At 41.9% G+C, this 22429-nt stretch overlaps 1 long non-coding RNA gene across 2 annotated transcripts in view; it reads left to right on the top strand.

Moving 5' to 3' along the window:
* LOC135412331 (uncharacterized) overlaps positions 1 to 22429 on the top strand; it is a 274161-nt gene that overhangs the window by 215962 nt on the left and 35770 nt on the right. For both annotated transcript variants that reach the window (XR_010429581.1, XR_010429582.1), the window contains 4 exons: positions 8416 to 8572; positions 10069 to 10178; positions 19071 to 19225; positions 20472 to 20564. This is a non-coding gene — a long non-coding RNA (uncharacterized LOC135412331). The remainder of the gene's footprint in view (positions 1 to 8415; positions 8573 to 10068; positions 10179 to 19070; positions 19226 to 20471; positions 20565 to 22429) is intronic.

The raw sequence follows: 22429 nt of genomic DNA, 5'->3' as shown, positions 1-22429 counted from the left end.
CTGCCATGCAAAGGTGCTAGTTAGGCTACATGCAGAAGCAAGCTGAGGGGTTCTCCAGCCCTAAGCAGAAAAGATCAGAGGTAGGTGACTGTGGCCCTGGTGGAAGAGCTGGATGAGCTATGGGACAGAAACATGTAAGAAACCCCCTCAGTGGGGTGCAGGCATCCTGGCGTAAGTGCAGAACTCCCCTGTGTCCCTTCCCTGACACCTCTTCGGAGGCTTAAGACGTAAGGGAAGAAATTCCCAGTGGCCAGCTACTGATTTTTGTAGTCTGTGTGATGAAATGACATGCAGCACTGGGGCAAGAGTCTGCCTGATGTGTTTGAAAGCTCCCCCTCTCTGGGGTTTGGCTCTGTGTCCCTGATAAGCAGCCACCACCCTGTGCAGGTGAATTCAGCTTTGCAGGAACTTCTGAGCTCCTCTGCAGTGAGTCCCCTCAGGCAAGAGACACTTCAAATATTTGTGAGGGAAGGGGTGCCACTCACCAACCACCAAACACCTACTCTGCCCTCCAGCAGGACAGGGGCCTTTGCTTGGCTCACCTCTCTTTGGGGCAGATGACTAAAAAATCACTGCTGTCATTTTTCTGGCTGAACCATCAGTACACAAAACCACCTTCATTTTCACAGGAGTGCTGGAAAAGCTGCAGCTCTCAGGGAAAGGGGCTGCTGCTGCCTAAGTGGGACTTTCCCATTTCTCACTTCATAGTCTGTTGTTCTTTAGAGGCAAATAAAGCCCATTGGCAAGGGGACTGAAAGTGCTCTGTGGGTCTAAGCACGCTCCAGTGTGTTAGCTCGGCTGAATTTCCTCTCATCAGTGAATGCAATCTGCCGTGAGAAAGTTTTACTGTCTCTGAGTCCTTATGAAAACATTCTTAGATAATTGAGACATTCCCAAACAATTAAGATAACCAGATGTGTCTGTTATTTGTAATTACCTGAACATGAATTCTTTTTCAAGAACAGTTCAATTTTTTTGTGCTTTTTGAATTACTCTAGATAATGGATAGGAAGATTAACTCCTCTGAAAAGTAATCTGTAGTTTGTACCTAGTATGTCTCATTCTGATGCAAAATCGCCTCCTCCCAGAATTAAGTGCTGGGGCTGAAACAATATGTGAAATGAACTTTCCAGTTCTGCTGTACTTGTGATCCATAGCCTGCAGTCCCCTTTCAGGTGACACCATGGGGTGAACTCAGAGGCTTAAAGTCTATGAACAACCCATGAAGAAGATGCTAAAATGATTTCTTCAAGCAGGGAAAATTGCTGAAGGCTCGAAAATGGTTTCACAAACCACTTCGTTAAGTAGCACAGTTTGAATAAAAAGGCTTTTGCACATGCTGCATTTGCACCTAGAGCTTCTGCAACGTTTTCATTTTACAAAGTGCCCAGCTTTCGCTGCATTGCAGCACACGAGCAGGAGGAGGTCGAGGCACCCTGACAAATTCACAGCGTAGGAAGGACACCTCTGCGTTTGGTCACTCCTTCTCCTAGTGCCTCAGTATCAAGTTGGATTAGCCCACGCCTCAAAATTGTTATTTTCAGGGCAGTAGTCATGACTTCTTGTTGCTTAAATGTATCTTTGAAGTCCTCCCGCTTCCTCACTTCATCAAGCAGGGCTTGAATCAGAACTGGCCGTTCACACCCAGCTCTGGGGTGTGCATTTGACCATCCCTTTTCTCAGGAGCCTCCCTCCCTGTGGCTCGGTCCTGATGGGCTTCCCTCCTGCTGTGCCTGCAGGTCGTGCTGCAGGCAAGTGTTTCATCTGGACACTGGCTCTACTCCCATGTATTACAGGCTTTTTGTGGGCAGCTCCCTAAATTCAGCTCCCTCAGGGACTGTGTGTCGGGGTCCTTTCTCCACCAAGGGCTGTAGCTCGGTGCCCTGTGCTGGTAATTCCTGATTTGGGGTCCTTACCCCTCGCAGTCCTCCGCTGAGGTTTGCACTGCTGACTCCTTCCAAATCCCTGCTTCTGGTGCTTGTCCTGGCATTGTCTCTGGGGAGAGACAGGCAAAGGGGAGCACTGCTGCAGCTCAGGGCAGTTAGGCTGCTTAACCACAGCTATTACCCTCATCTTTGGTACATATCTTACTGGTCATACCATACCTGGGCACTGGAAATGGGAAGGGGGGGAGTGTCCAAATCCCATAGTCCTTGTCTACTTTTCCACTTCTGTTTACTCCACTTTTACTCTGTGAATCAACGGCCTCATCTTTATCTTCTCCCTGACAACTTCCTCCTGTATGTTTACCTGAGCTTATTATTAATAGTGGCAAGACCAGTGGTGATGATGTCACCTCCAGTTATTGCAAGAAAAGTTTATTTTTCAGTAAAAAAAAGGAGAAAAGTAATTCTTGCATGAGTACTTCATGACTGGTGAGTTCAGAATAGGGTTTTTTTCTTGAAGCTCATTTAAACCTTCCCTCTTTCTCTTGACAGTTTTGCCCTGGGCACTGTTATCTTTATTGTCCCAAAGGAATATCCTTGAGTGTGTTAGTCATGTACATATCAACTGAGACTTTTCACTTTCCAGCCTACTGAGGACCTGAAGATCACAATATTATCTGGGTGCTGAAAATAAATGGGACTTAGAGATGGTTTGGAAGACTAGTGAGAAGTGGTTGTTTTCAGCCCTGCTGACTAGTTCAGTCTACTCAGTATGAGGTGAGTTCCATCCTCCCTGCTGCCCACACTGAGATATGGCACCTTTGCCCAGGTATGAGGAGTACATGGTGGAATAAATACCTGGTTGTTAAATTGCCACCTCCCTCTCCTTCAAAAGTGGAAGGTATCATTTAGTTAGTACTTGGAATTCCATGATGTTTTCAGGAAGGTCTGAGCATTTTTCATCCCTGGTAAAGCAGGATTTCTGGTGCACAGAGGCAGTTTATCACTGATTTCTTCACCAGGTTCCTTCAGGACTGATTCTCCTCAATCAGATCACTCCTTTTTATTGTTTAATATTTCATATGGTACCTGGTTTTGTGTTGCAAGAAAGGAACATGCAACTTTCTTTGGTATGGTCATTTTGTGTTAGTCTGTAGCTCCATGTGGCAATCTTGTGATAAATCATGTGGCAAACTGGTGGGAAGAAGGTGACTTATCTGAAGCAAACCATGTGCTGAAGTTTGCCTTCAGATGAGCTAAAGGCAAAGACTGGCTTGGGATTTCAGGAGTGGCTTGAAGACCTATAATGAAGTAGAGAGTTACACAAAAGGATTTAATTTTAATAGCACTGTGTGTGAGAGCGAGAGGCTGGAGTCCAGTCACACAGAACTAAATATAAGGGAAGGGAAGCAGAGGGAGAAAAAAACCGGGCTAAGACAAAAAGATTGCAAAAAAATTATAATAAAAAAGACAAGACAAAAGCATGAGGCATGAAGCAGGGTAGGAGAAGTGTTAGTTTGAATGTATTTGGTACTGGGGTGAGGTGAGAAGGGGAGGGAAAGGAAATCAAGCCTAAGACTATTTCTCTAACTATTGAAGAGTGGCTTTTCATCCCTTTTCTTGGAGGTTTCATTAAAATGTGTGAATGCCTTTTTTCCAAAGAGTTTTTAAGTGTCTTTTTGTACTAACAGTACAGCAGACATCACGGTCCTATGGGGAGCACCATAGAAGGTGTGGCTGCAGGTGCCTAGGAAAACAAATCCATGGAATATGTCTCTTTGTCAACACCTAAATCTTTTGTCAGGTGCAAGTTGGTCTCTTCTAGAGGAGCACTTGGGAGGTCTGGCAAGGCCATGAAGGCTTGGAACTTCCCATTGCCAGGTCTCTATTCCTCCAGACTGCTCAGCTCCTTCTCTGTCTGTGCCCAACAGTCCCCACAGATATAAAAGGGCAGTTTACATCCTCTGCCTTTTAAAAGCACTGTGCAATTCATTGGCTGTTATTTTCCAGCATGTGGAGGGACAAGGAGGAGAACCAAGACAGGGCTAAGCCAAGGATGGCCAAGGATAGCACTGGCCTTGGGGAGTACCACTGAGACTCCCCTGCACCAGCAGCATTCAGGCCTGTTTACCCAGCCTGCCCTCATCACAAATCTTGTATTTCCAAATGAATATTTTAACGGAAGGGAATTGTGTAGATTGTTAGTGTAGCTTATTAGGTTTTAAAAATTCATGTTTCTAAATTCCCAGTATTATTTTCCCCTTGCTTTAAATAAAAAAAAAAAAAAAGAAAAAAAGAAAAGCGGGGAGGGAGGAATCTCTTTACAATAAGAGTTTAATTGTCTGTTTTATCTGGAAAGCCCTCTGAATTGAAACTCCCTTCTCCACAGTGCTACCTGAGCACTTCACAATTTTATTCTCTTGAAGTGTCTATTTTACCATTTGTCTCACTTTCAAGCTTTTAGCTAGAACTGGACATTTGTGGCCAGACAAAGGAATTTAAACTAAGTAGCGTGTTATGGACGACTTCAGGTGACTCTGCTTGGATTCTGTCACTCTGACACTACAGCAGCTAAAGCAAAGGGCATTAACACGAGTCTATTGAATGTAGACCTGCAACTGAGATGAGAGAATTTCACTGCATTTCCCATTGCGTCTTTCTAATGACCTTACCCCTGTGTTTGGGAGATGTCTGAACTAAGGGAATTATTTTATCTTTTTTTGGGTTTTTTTTTAAGTTCCTAGAGAAAGATGTTTATGTATCAGGAAATGATACGTTTAACCTGCAGGGTCTCAGGATATGGGAATTTGGTCTTCTGCCTCATTTCATTACCAGCTTGGAGCTTAAGCTTGAAAATGGAGTAGACTTAGTGATATTTGTGGTGTGGCAGATGGGGCTGCCTTGTAATATGTGGTGAGGACAGACACCTGAATCTGGCAGGTTTTGCAGTAGGGGACAGTAATGATTATGAGGGGGTAAATCAGTTAAATGACAGCTAATTCCTCACCAAAAACTCAAAGAGCCACTGGACTGGAGGTGCTGTAGGACTGTGAAGCAGTAGCTGCCCCAGAAGCGCCTTGTTGTGCTGGCAGACAGGAGTACCAGCACTAGGAGGGAATTTGGGACATAAAAGCCCTCTGCTTTCAGAGGGCTCTTATGTCCAGCCGTTGCTGGAATGCCCCTTCCAGTGCTGCTTAGAACCAGTCCAGAAGGCATAAAATATGCTAAGCAGCTGTTAAAGGGGAAAAAATAACATGTGGCAGAGGATATGCATAAAAATATATAGAAGACACTTCTGATGGGAATGTGAAATGTGCCATTTTTCTGTTTGTGGTGCTGCTGAGCACTGTAGCTGTGCTGGTGGCAGGGCTGCAATAGGGTTGTTTTTCTATTAAGGGCAAACAAAATGAGGGTAAAATTTTAAGTTGAGGAATTTTCTGCTGCTGGAAGGCAAATTACTACACGCACTACTACAAAAGAGCAGGGGTAAACAATACAATATGCTGGGAATTGCAGATGCGTGTGCAGGAACGCCGTGAATACATTAACTGCCCGTGTTGTCAAGGCAAGTGACAGCAGCTGACTGAAATCCAGAAAGGGGCTCCTGTCAGCACAGCCCTCGCCAGGGCAAAGGCACATCGCTCCTAATAACAAAGTCTGTTCCGTTTACATCTGACGCTGGGAGCCAGAGCCTCTTGTTTGGGGAGTTTTATTTATTTTGACCCAGGGAAGTCCGCTGAGCTGCTCCATCAGGCTCCAGCCTCCTGCCACAGCAGTTAGACAAACTCATCCACGCTGCTTCGTCAGGAGGACTGAGTTTTCTGCACCCCTCTTTCCTTTCAGTACATTTTTTCCCTCTTGCTGGACTTTACTGTAGGAAGGACAAAAAGAAAAGCACAGGAGTAAATAAAGAAAGCACTTCTTGGATGCTCCAACCATTCGTGAAGTTATTCCATGAGGGGCAGTGAACCATGGAAGTCTGTAGTATTTTTTTGCCTACAATCTGCACCAATCTGTGCAGAAAAGGGACTGCACAGCCCCAAGTTTCTCTTTCCTTCTGCTTTCCTTCTTTCCTTCTCTTTTCCCCAGGAAAACCCTTCAAAGGCCAAACCAGTAGATTTAGTCCATGTCCCAGTTTGATTAAGGTAGGTCTGTAGGTGACTTACCCTGGGCTGAGCATATCCAAGGCAGGAAGGTAAACATCCCATTGTGCTGGATTTGAAGAAAGAAAATCCTGGAAAACGTTGTGCTTTTCTAAGAAAACTGCCAGAGGCAGATTATTAGGTCTGAATTAAAATGCAGACGAGATTCATTAAATTGTTGACCCTGCCCCCTCCAAAAAAAAAGTCAGGTTGCCATCTTAAATTGACAGCATTAGAGACAAATTATGTGCACTGATTAATAAGTGTGGGCTAAATTACGGCTCGGAGAGCGGGCGGAGCGCTGTGGGAGCGGGAGCGAGGGAAGGAGCGGAGGAGGCGACAGCCATCCTGCCTGTGGGCACAGAGCAGTGCCAAGGGGTGGGGGGCCCTGTGGCACCAGAGGTGCAGAGGGGGACAAAGGAGCAGGAGGAAGGAGCTGAGCCTCCTCCAAGGAACCTGTTCCCTCTGTGATGGTGACCTGGCACCCTGGTGCCAATGTGCTCCCTGGGACATCAGCGCTGGGGATGTGTGCTGAGCTCAGGGGCTGTGCTGCCCCTTTTCTTTGGGGTAGGGGGAACTTTTCATTAAAAAAACAAGGGAAAAAACCCACCCAAATCTTGGAAGAGTTGGATTTAGGAAGTTAAATAAGAAAGGTAGGGTAAATTAGAGACTTGAGAAGCTAATTTCCATCGCATTGGTGGAAAAAATACTGACCATTTCACCATCTCGGACAATAAAAAAAGGGAAAAAGCAGGCATAATAATATGTATATTGCTCACAAGACATAATTCTCTGAGAATACTATGACCGGTATATAAATAGCAGAATGAATGTTATTAACATGTTAATTTTACTAACCCTTTAACCTATTGATTAACCAAACAGAAGGAAACAGCATCTTTTCATGCTTCGTCCCCCCCTTGCCTTTCATGTAATTGGATTCAAATTCACATCTGTAGCTACTAAACCAATGTTTTCAACCTTTCTTCTGCACCTCCCCACCCCCAACTGTTTAACCTCCCTTCTCCAGAGCTGGCATAAATGTAAGCCTTTATTTGTGAATATTCCGATAAGCACTTTGCCTCCAACTATATTGTTCAAGTACCAGCATCATTGTTACAGCTGTAATTGTTACTATCAAGACACAGTTCTTTGTAATTAGAAAGTCAAGATGGTATTCAGCAGTATGGCAGCACAGATTCTCATTTGTTAGGCTATTAGAAAAAAAATGTTTACAGAGAAAACAGTGTCATTGTTTAGTGCTCTTAATTGACCATCTGCCTGGTAAAGAAATGTCCAAAGAAGGATAAATAAGACTATAGTGCACTTATTTATTTATTTTCTTTGTGCAATGAGTAAATTAGGAAAAGCAACAGCAGATCCAAACTAGACAAGACATTGCTAAATCAGGCTGCAAGTGAAATCATGTCATGAATACATTAACTTTTATTTCTCTCAGTGTCAAGACTCATGTCTGCATCTTCCTCAAAGTTTGTTGGGAAGAAAAAGGAGGCCAGATCTTGGTGGGCACTGTGGAGTTGACAGCATTCATCTTTTAACAAAGTCAAGCATATGCTGCTTTGAGTGCAGCATCTTTGCATGCTCAATGACGTGTTTAATGTCACCTTTCCCACTGTAAATCATCCCTGAGTAAATCCACAAGGGAGAGTGGTACTAGGAATTAAGCAGGAGAGAAATAAAATTCATGACCATGTGGTTCTATCTCAGGGAATTTGGTACGTATTGACAAGAGAGATTCACACCTGACGGGGCCGAGAGCTAATTTGTAGTAGGGCTGTTTATCTTCTGCCTGAAAGGAATACTTTTTCATATTTAATGTGCATTTTCCTCATCTCCATGTGTGTATGTGTTTGTGATTTAACGTGGCTAAGGGTGCATCTGGTGCTAAGGGTGCATTTTTGCATTTTTGCTGCTTGGCAAAAATGTAGTTTCAAATTTCGGGATAATTCAAAATTCTGTGTTTTCCCTACGAAAAAGTAAAGGAGGGGCAGTTTGGCCTTCCAAAACCAGGTTTGATGTTTTCATTGCACAAGGCACTGTCTTAGGTAGGCAGTATTTGATCTGTTCTTGCAGCATTTGTTTACAGTTTTGAAATGAGAAATGAAAAAAAACCCCATGAGTATTACCATGCTAAACCAATATGGTAAATGACCAAACTGATCTTTTGTACTTTTTGTCTTCCAACATTCCAGGTGGAAATAATCCACTACATTTATATGTTGATTTATTACAGTGTGGAGGAAAAAAAAAACCTAAAAACAAACCATAGAGAGAAGCAATAGGAAAAAAAAAGCAAGGAAAAGAGAAATTAATTAAAAAAGTAAGGATTACATTTAATAATGATTTCTCAAAATATTACCTTCCAGGTTTGAAAGGGACCAGGACACCTGCAAGAGGAGCTCCAGTTGTGCCTCCTCCATGATGAGGCTCATACAGAGGTGCAGCCCCTCAGATGGTGACAGGGGGACAGCAACCAGTGCCCTCACAGCACTGTCACTGTGTGTGACAGTGGTCATGAAGCAGGTAGGTAAAGCTTCCCAACACTTAAAAAGCTGACAGTGTTTTAGCCATCAGTTCTTCCACGCTAATTTTCTTTCCATAAAACCTCTCCTTTGATGTCTTCACCCGGTGCCTCAGTGCATCATCCCTTGTCCATCTGTTCCCTACTGAAACCTTCCTTTTTTTCATTTCCCCTGATTGCTGTGCTAAATAGTGATCCTAGTAATTTTTGTTTCTTTTTCTTCCCTGATATTTACTCTTTTTTTTTTTTTTTGAGTTTTGAGGGAGTACCTCAAAATCTTGGTTTCCTGCCTGATAGCTTTTGAGGAGGGATGGTACCTAAAGGAACCTAGCTCATTTTTCTTAAAAAAAAAACCCAAACAATAGGTTTGCCTCTAAATTTAGAATTTTCTTGTTCTCCAATTTCTGGAGATCTTTCATTTGTGCCAACTGCATTTTTTCAGAAAGCAACAACCCACATTTTTTTTTTTTTTGACTTCCAGTAGGGAATATAATGAATATTATAACTTCCACCAACAGGTGCAGGAAGGTGAGAAGTGCACGGGGCTTTCAGGGTACTGCACCTTTTCCCTGTCCTAAAGACACACAAATTTGTGAGGTTCAAGGCCTTTCTTTGATATCTTCTGAACTGGAACCTGCAGAATTAGACATCCCACCCTACCAAGCTGGAAAAGCCTGCTCAGACATCCTCCTGCTCGAGCATGCTGGTGTCCCCATCCACACTGCCCGTTTCCTCAGTGCTGTACTGGTTTGACAAGTGTTTAACAATGACTTCTTGCAGGTGCCTTTGCAAACTGCACCTGTACCTGTTTCCCCAGCACTGGGGCTGTGTGCTGGCACCTCACCTGGACGTAGAGCCCGCGTTTCACCTGCGTGTGCTTCTGTGCACCGAGCAGAAGAGGCGGCTCAGAAAGCTGTGATTGACACCAGTAGTTGGAAGCTCATGCATGTCTAGCTACTTGTTCAATTTGTTTAGTCCAGTGGTCTCCTTTATTAGGAGCCTTAGGGTTTTTCTTTTGATTTGGCAGGGTGATTATAATGAGAGCTCCTTAGTGCTACTCCACCAGGGTATCTGCCCACTTGCTCTCAAGCCTCTGCTGTATAGCTTGTGATTAATGTAAAACAGTCAGATGCCCTTCAGATCAGTCGAATTTGGGGATTCTATTACAAACATGAAAAGCGTGCTGACCGCACAAAGCCCTTGGTGGTACCAATTAAAGACAGCGTCGTTCACTTGGCACTTCTCATGCTGCTGCTGTTTTTTGCCTTTTTTTTTTCCTTATTCTTTTCACAGCAAACCTTCCCTGGCAGTGGTGGCCCCTCTGCCACCACGCGCCTGTGCCACGCTCCGGCCCCAAGGCACGGCTTCCTCGGCTAGTTGGGAGACACCTTGCTTCCCCCTCTCTCTGCCCAATTTCTGTGCCCCTCAGCTAGTCCTCCATCTGGCCAGACGTGAGCGATGGGATTTGAGTACAATATCTCCTCATGTCATCATGCAGGGATGGGAAGTGCTGCCTGGACTGCCCCCAGCAGAAAGCCCAGTGGTGTCCCTTCCCCGCTGGTGCAGAGGCTCCGGGCTGCCACCGCAGATCATTTGACAAATTTCACGGTAAGACCCCAGCTTATCAGCATTATCTTTTTATTCCAGTCAGTATTCCAAGTATTCCTTGAATGTCACAAGTGAAGAGCTGGATTATACACAAAAGTGTCCAGTGTTAAATCCTATTTACATGCAAAAGTTGTGCCAGCTTACCCTGAGGTTAAATCAGTGCAAACCCCTTCTGTGAGGACTCTTCTAAACTAATGAGAATGACCTCCTATAATTTCTTTAATTAAAGAACAACAACCACCTAAATCAAGATAAAACATGCTTCATATTAAATAAGGTTGGCCAAGCAAATGGGTTTGCCTTGCTTGAAGTGCTGACTCCACTTTTTGCACAGACTGAATTATCCAAGTGCTTTGGACAGAGTAAATCTCAGCTCTGGTTTCTGGCTTTCTGCAGCAGAGAGGGAGGGGGTGTCACACCTGCCCCCACCAAAGGCAACAGAGGATTTGCCCCTACCTGTGAGGTGGCCAAGGTCTCTGTCCAACACACACGTTTTGTGTTAAATCCCTTGCACCACATTTGATATTCCACAAATCCTTCCCAAGTGTCTGGTTGAAAGTGTTATTTTTTCATGAAAGTTACTCCCCTGTCCAGTGCTCCGTGTTTGTCAGAAAGGAATAAAACTGCACCATATAAAAGCAGAGAGAAAAATCCTTTATTTCTGAAATTTTATCTTTCAGAGTCAGGTTTGTTTGGTTTTGGTTTTTTTCTTTTTGCATAAGGCTTTTCATAAATCTAAGGTCTTTTAACTTTGATCTATTCACCCTCTGCCTACAACATAGACTCCAATTACACCTCTTACTTAATGGATTATTAGGAATTGAGGAATCCTCATGTAAAAAGAACCCAAACAATACTGGTTTCTTATTTCTCTGATCATTTCTTAAAAAAAAAAGACACTTAAAAGCTACTAAGATGACACTTTCAGTTATGAAGGCAATAGCTTTTGCTGTTTTCACTATTTCACTCCTTCCTTTCACTGCTGATTCAGGGAGCTGCTGAGCACAGAATTGGTGTTGTTTCCATTCCAACAGCAACAATCTCATCTCAGATCTTGTGATCGTTGTTTATCTCAAGGTATCCCTTCTAATCCATCTGTTTTCTAACTCTGTCCCGAGAGCTGATTATTCAATGACTTTTCACAGACCTAAACCCTTCACTTGCTCAAACCACCTGCTCACGTAGGGATTGTGCTGCTCTTCCCATCAGTGCTCAGACCCTCCTGGAAGGGGCAAAGCCAACCAGAACAGTTGCCCTGTGAGGCTTTGGGACATCAGTGGTGTTCACCATGTCCATATCTTGCTGCAACCGGAACCTTATGAACAAAATCACCACAATTAACTCCAGCAGAAAATGTGCTGGAATCACTGGAATGTGATTTCTTTGCAATCAATATTATGGAGCTCCCACTGATCTTTTAATAATGTTTTATTTGTGGATGAAAAGATGCTTGTGTCCCAATGCATTCTATCCATCCATTCATGTTTAGACCTGTAAATGAACCCCAAAATAATGGTAATGTTTGGTTGCCTGCTACATGTACACACCGGGCTTACGTGTATATAAATTAAACTGCATTTAATCCTGTTAAGCATTAAAACGTAAGCAAACAAACTGACTAACAAAATACAGTGGGGTGGCAGAAAAAGAAAATAAGCTCAGAAAATAATTGGTTCTAAGGAAGTTAATGAAAGTTTGTAGCATGCTTTTTATATGAATAGAGTTCAGAAGAGATTATTTTTTTGAAGTGTTACTCACAAATCTCCCGTATCCACAATAGATCTTTTGTTAACTGTACCTGCACATTTATTGTGTACGACAGTCTAATAAAATGAAGTCATTTTAATAAACATTGTATCAGAATATCCTATCTGCTATGTGGCACTGCGAATTTCCACTACTGAAGGAAACATTTAACATTCTCACCATTTTAATACTTTTAATAAATATTTGCAATTCCTCTGATAATGCATAATGGCAGAAAAATGCATTGCCTCCAAAATTTATGTGGCTGCTGGCAGGTGGCCATTTTCCAATTTTCTGTCTCGCTAATATACATTTATTATGTATTTCCGAGGGCTTTTTTTTCAGCTCTTGGCTTGCCATAAAATTACTATTTCTTTTACAAGAGGAAGCGCTCGTGACAAAGAAATTTCAGTCGAACCTAAACCTGACAAATGGACATCTGCTGGCCAAACTGGAGAAGAAAAACATTTGCCCATCGTAGCTCTCAGTTTGATCCCTTCCCATCAGCTGAAGCCACAATATGTTTGGATCAGAGACTCATATTCTGAACTGATAACAAGAATCAGTTCTCACTTAGTAATATTTTCTGAAGTGTGACACTGCATTGCATCATGTTATGCATGACATGACACGAAATAACAGAACATTACATGATGGGTTATGACATAGGGAAGTAAGATGCAAGTTAATATTATGCATTACATTTTATTTTTTTTTCTAAATTGTTGGATCAGAGCGCATGATGAGCTGTGAGTGGTCTCTTCTATGCTGGCTTTATACAACAGCCATCGATAGAGTACCTGAGCACCACCAGCAGATAATTAAGCCTCTATTGATAGCTGAAATCCTTGAATCTCTCAATGAGCACATATCGTTCTCTGTATTTAAGTAGCAGCATTCATTTGAAGAGCAAGGGAGCAGTGACTAAGTATGAAGCCTAAACAGGCAGTAAGAAGTGGTAACACTACAAAGATGATACATTCTTATCCTCGAAATGGAAGGAAGCTGATTTTGTGAAACTCTTTATGGCATTCACAACAAAGCAGAGGATATCCTGTGTCACAGAGCATGTGCTTCTTGAAGATCCTTTCTGGTAGCAAATGATGCTCAGAGAGTGTGATTTGTTATCAGGGAGCTATTTACGATGGCCAAGATAGAAGGGCACTGAATAAATATCTATAGCTCTCAGAAACTGAGACATGATGGTGCAATAGATGGAAAGAAATATCTCAAATAAGCAGAGGAACAGAACCTCCCTACCAAAGGTGACTGCAAATGCAATAGCTTTTTCTCTTGTTTTATTTTTTCAAAGCTGTGAAGCAACGGGATAATCCACATTAATAATATACTGTATGTTATGTTTTACAATAATATGCTTTGATTAAACTAATTCCTGGAATAATAAATGCAAAGGAGACAGACTGCCCTGTGTCTGTGCTCACAACAACAGGAGAGGTAGATTTGCCTCATCAGATATTGTTAAATATGCTCAAAAAAAAAGAACTTCTTGGCCATAAAGAAGGAAGTAGCAAAAATATGGTTCACTTTGCACCTTCCACACACTTCATAAAATCAGGGAGGATCAGTGCATTGTCGGCACCTCAAAGAAGACTCTGATGAGAGGGTCTTTCTCTGACCTAAAAAGGGACAAGACCACAGTTAACTGAGCAACTGGACTGGCTAATGTGCAAAAGATTTAATCTCTAATTTGCTGGGGAATTATGGGCACATTGCTTCATTATCTGCATTTTTGGTTTTCCCTTTACTTGGCCTATCTTGGCCCCAGCTCAGGAAAGAATCACTATTTGCAAAAAGTGCTTACTGGACCTAGTGGGAATGTTTCAGTGTTTTCCTGAACCAGTCCTGGAGATCCTGCAGAACTGGATATGGAGAAGGCAAAGGCACATTTTTCACTGATGATCATGCCAGGACTAAAATTGTAGTTTGGAAGTGATCAGGTAGAAATTTTCTGTTGAAAATTAACGTGTCTAATTCTTTTTCAAGAAAAGCACCCATTTATCTATCTTGAAACTAATTCAACTGAATTGGGTGCAAATTCACAAATTCTCACCAGAATTTCTCAGAAATTATGGCAACCTTCAATATCTGCCAAAAAATATAATAAATTTTATTAAATAGTATTATATAGTTATTTAAATTAAGATATAAATTTATACATTTATTTTATAGATAGCAAACAATTGGTAAGATATATTAATAAATATTCTATACATATACCTATCAATAGATTGTGAACTATTAATTATTAATTAATTGCTAATTAATAATCAACAATATGTTAGCTGTTAATTAATTGTTAATTAATAATCAATAATTTGTTAGCTATTAATAAATATTATGACTATTTTATGCAAATGTGTAGTAATACTTTTTACCAATTATTTACTATCTATAAAATAAAATTATGGACAAATATTTGTACAGATCATTTATTATAGGGTGATTTCTTATAGGGATCATACATTATAGAATATTACATGATACAATCTCCTCTCTGTTTATTACATAAAACAAATAGAAATATATAATTAGTATTAGGGATTCAAGAGAAAAAAAGCCATGATTTTTCTTGGCAAAGGATAATATTCAGATATTGGGGTGAACAGATGAAGGGTCCTTTTAACCCTCCTCCTGCCACTTAGACTCCTGCAAAGTGTAGACTTTCTACATACTTTTTTTTTTTTTTGTCTAATTGATTTCTTCCTGAATTTACAGCTATGCTGCCTTTTTAGAACTGCTTTGCAGACTTGCTCCCATGTAATATTTGGTTGTGATTAATCCATCTCACACTAGAGAACTGTCCGTGCTTTGTTTGCATTTGTTTTATTAAGTGGAGGACACGTCATTAAGTTTTTGTGTGGCTCATGTTCAATGTGGGTTGATAAGAACCAGATAGTTGAGAAATGGAGATTAAAGATTTCCTGTCCCCTCATGGCCAGCTTTCTCTTAGATGAAATGAAGGACACAAGAGTGATACAATCATTTCTCTACCAGTATCTACTGTATCAGTGGGCTGAATCTTAGCATTTTTGATAATGATTGTCTTCCAAGAAGAATTCATGCATAAGTATTTCTTACTCTTGCTGCTGATTTCATCCATGTCAGTGAGTTTGGTTTGCCTGCAAAAGATTTCTCAGAAGTAACTTTTCCTTGCAAAGGGTGGCCATTAAAAAAAGGAAAGAAACCAAACGCAACAAAAACAAGCAAAGGAAAACACCTGACAACAGGGTGGCACTTCTCCATGAATCTTCTTAAGCTCATACATTTTAGAAGTATTTAATGTGGTACCTTGTAGGAACAGACAGCAGCAGGTGACTGCAATAACTTTAAAGAACAGCTTTTTCCTGTCACTTCTCTTACAGTGTGGCCCAACATGTTCCTAACAGATACAGCTTGCACAGCATCCCCATTTCTCTTAGGAAAATCAGTATAGATTGGTAATAAAGCATGGCAACATACAATTAAAAATTAATAGCAAAATGATTACATTATTCTCTTCTAGCAGCAAAAAAACCCCCTCCAACCTACAACAAAGGCCTTTAAAGCACTTTGGCTGTTTTCCAAAAGAGTTGATTAATACTCCATGCAGAACGACTGCTGTGACGCTACTGCCAGGCAGGAATTGCTGACTGTCCGTCGAGGAACCGGGCAGGTGGCAGGGAAGGAAGGCTCTGCTCCACATCCCACTGCCCTCGGCACAGGAAAAGCTGTTCAAATGGCAGCAGCATGGCAAGGCAGTCCTTTAGATGATTGGAATAATCTGTGACATTCAAAACCGAGACACAACGCGTCGGGAAGCCTAGAGAGAGTGGAGTTGCTTTCCTCAAGCCCAAAACAAAGGCTTTGCAATGTTACATATATTATTCTGATCACAAAAGTCTCTTGCATTAGGGCTTTCAGTGTGAGATAATTGACCTTGACATTGCTTTCAGCTGAGGGCACATAACTCTTAGTGCAGTGACTTACCTTGAAGAAAACTGTGCAACTGCAAAGAATATTTACTTACTATCTTCTCTTTTTTTTTTTCTTTTAATTCCTGAAAACTGTGCTCTGCAAGGACAAGTAGGCAGAAGTGTAGTGAGGGATGGAAGGTATTTTATGTGGATGAACACATGAAGAGGTGATTATGTATTGCTAAAAGTCTAATCCCTGGATAAACTACAGTTTGCTATTAATTCTTTGGACTTGCTTAGCTGCTACTTAACATTTCCACGACTTAACAATTATATTCTTGAGCTAAGAGTAACTTTTCAACAAAATGTGTAGGGATTAGAAACATTGATAATTATATTAATTAATATTAATGGGAGTGACAATATTTGTAGTCATATGACAAACATAAGGAAAGCAGGGCTTTAATTTTATCAATTAATTCTGTTTCTAATTGCTTTCACTATTCAATTGTCAGAACGTGTTCTACTTGCAAGAAGGAATGTGTTAAGCAGGCAAAACACAGACCAAAATTGAGGGGAAAGAGGGCTGTGTATTTGTATATGGTATCATCTGTTATCCGGAAACATACTGAGCCTTCTCTCTGGGCTTTGGATTTTCTCCCCTCCATTTATAATAAATGCCAATCATCTGGAGTAATGGGCTCAGTCTCATTGAGATGGGTTAGCAGGCAGAGAGGCCACGAGGAGCAGGAAATGCCACTGATTGAAGAGCTCTCCAAATTATCAGCTATCCTTCTTCCCACACCTTCCCAGAGGTGCAGGATGAGCACAGGACAGCAAGACAAGCAGACCTTGGAAAAGAGAGCCCAGTGCATATGTCTATACTGACTCCTCAGATTTAATACATTGGATTCCATCAAAGTTGTCTCTAGAGGAAGTCAGAGAGCTGCAGTCCATTGGCCTTAATCCTTCCCTGTGCTCCCGTATCTTTATACTGCTCCACCAGCTCCACACCGCCGTAAAACCAACACAATCCACCCTCCACGCTCCCTGGTGTGAGGGAAATCCCTCACCAGGTCCCTTGCTGAGCACTGCAGCTGCCACAGAGGCTTCCTGGCAGCGGGAGGAAGGCAAACCCCTCCCTGCAGATGTGTCCAGTGCGGAGGGATGATGCTCTTGCTTGGTGTCCCGACAGGCTGGGGACGTGCAAACCCCACTAAGGGTGGAGGTGTGAAAGTCTTCACGTCCTGAAACCAAGATTTCAGCCCAGAAGGAAATCTTAATGTGCTCAAGTTTCCCTCTGCACAGAGCCTCCACCACACAGCAATCCAAGAGGCCAATAAAACAAATAATGACTATCTCCTGGGGCAGCTGCAATAAAAAAATGCTGCCAACTAAGAATGGTGCCTTTGATGGCTCTGCAGGCGAGATATCAACAATCTCTACAGCTGCTAATCCCCTCGCGTGGTTTTACACTCGCTGCCCTCACAGCCCGTGCCCAGATGCTGTGTGCAACGTTTTGGGGTCTGCTCTTCTCAGCTCATCCCTCCTCTGGTCCTCCTCAGGATTACACCCCTGTAAGGCAGTGAGTTTCTCACCAAGCACTGCATGTACAGGAGAAGGAAGCTGTCACCCAGCACATGCTGCTCTAGTGGCCTGTGGCTGCTGCCAGCTAACCTGGGAGCAGTTGCTGCCTGCTTTCCTTAGCTCTGTGGATGTTGAGCTCTGGAGTGGGAGAGAAGGTGGTCTGGGGAGTCCTCACCAAATTCCCAATGAATAAAGGGGGACTCACTGATGAGGATGAGGGAATACCCCAAAATCTCTTGCTTTTTGTGGGCTGGAGACTTTGCCCATCCCATTCCCCCTCCCTGAGTTAAACCAATGCTGATCCCAAGCATATTTGCATCTATGCTTATTTTCAGGATAAAATCAGGGAGCACAGTTCCATCTTGTTGTGCCAGCCACATCATTGTCAAAAGGCATTCAGGAGATTCAGATCTTTTGTGCTGCTATAAAGGTTGCTCCTTCCCCGTGTCCTCATCAGGGGACAGAGTTCAGAATTAGTCCTTTTGTGTTTATTTCCACTACTCCGGGATGGACCTGGAAGCCTTTGCTTTTCCCCATCAGGAAGCAGAGATTTAACGTATCGAACACACCAGAATTGCTTAATGAGTGCTCAGTGAATATTAATAAAAGTTTGGACGTGACTCAGGCTACAATGGCTGAGAAGTTTGAAAGCTTTGGTTCAAGATTACAGGAGGCTGTGAGAAAATATGGTATCCAGCAGCTAGCATATAGTGCGGATATTTCACTATCCAGGGATCTCTAATTACTAATAATGTACAGGAACAGTATGATATGTCCTTACAATTGCAGAATCCTTTTCAAAGATAATCTTTAATAGTTTATTTGACAACCTGTAAAATTATAGAAAATTATTAGTCTTGGGAATTACAAAAATCCCCGTAGTACAGTCAAACAATAAAATTATAATTACCTGTGGGTAATTGAAATTTAACTGTTTTTTTATTGTATATTACACATCAATAGCAACATAAGTTCAAGAGTGTCCCCCTCCCCTCCCTTTTCTTTTCCATACAGAAATGGGGAAAATGGACAACCCTGCTGGTAGCTTGTGAGCCCTTGTCACAGAACAGAGCTTGAACAATTTCGATTAAAGCAGTATGTTCGAGACTGTCATTAGACCTGCATTAAATTACATATCTGGAATGTTAAAAATAAAGAGTACTGAAGCTTATTCACAGCTGCCTGTCGTAAAGTATGCAGTCAAGGTTTTTATTATCTTTAAAGTTCTTATTTTTCTCTTTTCTAAAACTTATTGTTTCATCAAACAAATATCTAGCACATTTAAGAACAGTATGAGCACAAGAGCAGAATTGCTCGAGATGGATAAAGCATTAGCGTGTTTCCATTCTGTGCTCAGTAGTATTGTTTAGTACTAACAATGGTAATTTATCAATTATACACGAGGGAACAAAGCCCTTCACCATCTCACAGCTCCAGAACTACCTATTACAAGGCCCAAAGCTTGAGACCCCTCCCAGACCTTGTGAGGCACCATTTAGCGTTAGAATTTGCAGTACCAGGTTTTGCCTTGTCCTCTCTCAGTGACCCCACGGAGGCTGCTCAGTACTCAGCTCCATGGCACATCAAGACTTTCCTAAACCAGGAAAATGATAACCTTTTTTTTTCTATTTTCCTTCTGAACCAGGGCTTTTGATACAGGCACAAAGGTTCACAGCCTGCTCGTCTAGTTGGTGAGACCGTCCAGTCCCTCTTGTGTCATTTGTGGTGGCATTGCAGACTTTGAGAACAATCTGAAGGACAAACCCCAAGCTGTTTGGATGCTGCTCAGCCCCAAATACGGTATGTTTGACAATTAATTGTCTATGGAGCAGCTTTGTTATACACTACTGAGATGCACAAAATCTTCTGCAGAAGGATCAGACTGGCTACTTTTATTTGATTCTGTAAAGTGCTTTGTGATCATTATGTGACTATAACTGCACAAGTGAAAATACCTCTGTTTTATTAAGAGTTTCAATTAAAGTGTTTAATACACAGATTTTATCATGAGAGAGGCATCACAAAGACTGAGTACAACATAATGGCAAGCCAGGTATTGTTATGATTATCATTACTATTATTTATGTATAATCATTGAAGTATTAACTGAAAACTGGGAAATGGAGTTCCTGAGCCCCAAAGAGCCCATAGTAACAGCTTCTAGTGGAGAAGACAACAATAGCAAACCAGCTCTGCTTCATGGCACAATTAATGGTGCATGCAGCCCAGGTTGGAAATTCCTGATCCTGCATGAGTTTTCCTGTTTTCAAAGATCAGAGAAGGTAAAAAAATGCAGTTGGATCCCACCTTTTTTTATTTGGTGCCTCTTACTCTTCCCACCACCTCTTTTTTCTGCCTGTTGGTGAAGGGCATCCCTGCATGTCAGGACTGTGATGTGTCTCTTTGCCCAGCAAAGCAGCTGGAAACTTCTCATCAAAGTGGGTTTATTTGGATGCCTTTACAAGGGAGAGATATTTTGCCTCCCTCACTTGTCCTTCCCATTGGAGATTTTTAAGTGTCTTGGCCTCCTAAAAGCTAAAGAGGAGCTTTCGATTTAGATTTAAACCGAGTATAAATCTTTCAAAAGGGGAAACCCCAAGAGGGACTGTATCCTCAGGGCTGTTGATGGGCTGAGCTGCAGCAGAGGAGAGACAGGGCTGGCCCAAAATCATGGTCCTTGTGCCAAATAGCTGTGACCTCATGCAACACACCAAGGAGATGCAGCTGAGAGGTTGGTTTGGCTTTGGCTGTTTCCTAATCTTGACCCCTGACCAACACCTGAAATCTAGGGGAAGGTTTTTCTCCATCCTTACCTCGACCCTTATTTCCTGGCAGATTCCAGCTGCTGAGCTCAACCGCCCTAAAAAAAGAAGCCAGAGAGCTGTTGTCCAGTAGGATTTATATAGATGGGATGCTTGGAAGCTAAATCTTCCAACCACTACAGTGCACCATACTGTAAGACAAAGAGCAGGAGATAAATTTTCCTGCCTTTGAAATTTCTGCTCATGTCACTCTCTGGGGCTAATTTTTACCATTTTGTCTCCAGTGAGAAGAGCTATTCCGACGTGTCTTCTCTGCACTGCAGTGCAGGGATGGAGCTAAGGATGAGCAATGGGAGCACTGTCAGGATTACAGCCAGGTCAGATTTTTCATTTTGCTAAAAGTCACTTCTTTGACACAGGAATCAGGAAAATACATTGATGCAACATGTTGAAAAGAATGAAAAGGTTGTTATTTGCTCCTACCAATATGATTCAAATAGAGAGACCCAAGCCTTATGGTAAAGGGAGAAAATGTCTTCCAACAAAAACACAAACTTTGACACTGAGTACAATATAATGGGAGGGTCCAAGAGGGGTTTTGGGGAGCTCCTCATGGAAAGGGAGCTTTCCATGGGCTTTTTTTCTCCTGTTTGTAGGGTGAGCACATGCATGTTTATGTAAAGAAGGATGCAAGTTTCCAAATTAAAAAAAAAGGGGTGGTGGTGGCTATTTTTCTTTCTCATGGATGAGGTTAGAAGGTTAATAAAAGAGTTAATCCCAGCCTGCTCTTCAAGAGGGAACAGCTCACATTCGTGAGACTTTAAAAGGCTTCGGCGTGTCTGTGTATGGATGTTGTTATTTCCTGTCAGGGCTGTCCCAAGAAGATGGGGGGGCCAGGAGCTGTTTTTTGGAAGAGGAGTTTGTCCATTAACTCAATCAGCTGGAGTGGAAATAAAAAGGTTTGTATAAAATGGTTTTGAGAGTAAACTCCAATTCAGTAAAGCTCTGGGTTTTTGGGGTTTTTTTTGCCTGTGAGAACATAAAATTAAAACTTAGTTCAGAGCAGTGGAGGCCAACCAGAACATCTCAACCAAATGACCCAGAGAATCTGGTTGGCTTTTTTAAAATTAAAATAAAAATCCATTAACATGAATTTAACTTTTAAATATGTGAATGGTTTGAAAGATAAAAAAAAATAGTCAACTTAGGAAACATTCAGCAAATTACAGGACCGGGCAGTGATTTACAAGGAGATCTGCGTGTCCATTTGCTTTGCAGCATTGAGGGAATGCTTATTGCACAGCATAGAAAATTACCTCAGGCCTTGTTGGACTTTTCTGGAGAAATATATACCACAGTCTGGGTTACTGATATCCCTCCATGCCTTGATGTCCCCCTGCACAGCTGAGGGTCCGTACTGAGACACAGTGTAAATGTTACAGTCGATATCCCTTGGTAGAGAAACTGCACTGCAATTTCTTTTTCCCTACTTTCCTTCCTTTTGCACGAGGCTCCTGCACTACCAGCTAACCATTTCCTATAAGAAAATGGCATTGTGTTAAAGTTATATAGTGTATCATATTAAATTTTATAACAGTGCTTTGTGTTTTGAAAAGACTTTGGGGGGAAACAGCATCAATCAGGGAACCACATTTGATAGACTTGGAAGGGGCCTCCTGGGTCATTTTGTCCAAGACCTCTATGAAACAGGAAGGCTTCTGCAAAATACCTTTCCCATAAATGTATCTAACCTTTCCTTAAAGACACTGAGTGATTGTGCCATAAATACCTCAAGCAGCTAAACTAGTCTGATTGACCTTACGATCAGTAAGTGTCTCCTAATACTGTACAGAAGGTACAATTTTCCATTCTTTCAGCCGTGGCTAAGCAAGAAAAAAGGGCAAATACACAGTAATGGGCAACAATACAGACTGTGCAAACAGTTTTGCTTTCACTTTACTGCCATCACCTACCATAAATCTGGATGTACCATTGATACTTGGTTTCCCAGAGTAGTGTCTGTGATCCCTGTAGTATCTATCTCACTTTGACTCTGACTTTTGGAGAGCCACCATTACAGGGTGCAGAAATAAGGAAGATGTACAAGCAGCACTTTCCGATTCAGAAAACCATTCCAACCTGATGCCAGTAGTTAAAGTATTTATTTCTATCTTCTATTTATTAGAATTTGTGAGTTGTTTCTTGTCAGGACCATGGGAGCGAGGGGAAGCACAGGGCTTTC

The sequence above is a fragment of the Pseudopipra pipra genome, chromosome 3, assembly GCF_036250125.1.
Source record: "Pseudopipra pipra isolate bDixPip1 chromosome 3, bDixPip1.hap1, whole genome shotgun sequence".
Classification (NCBI taxonomy): domain Eukaryota; kingdom Metazoa; phylum Chordata; class Aves; order Passeriformes; family Pipridae; genus Pseudopipra; species Pseudopipra pipra.
The sequence above is the reverse complement of the archived record's forward strand: the minus strand, read 5'-3'. Positions and strand labels throughout refer to the sequence as shown.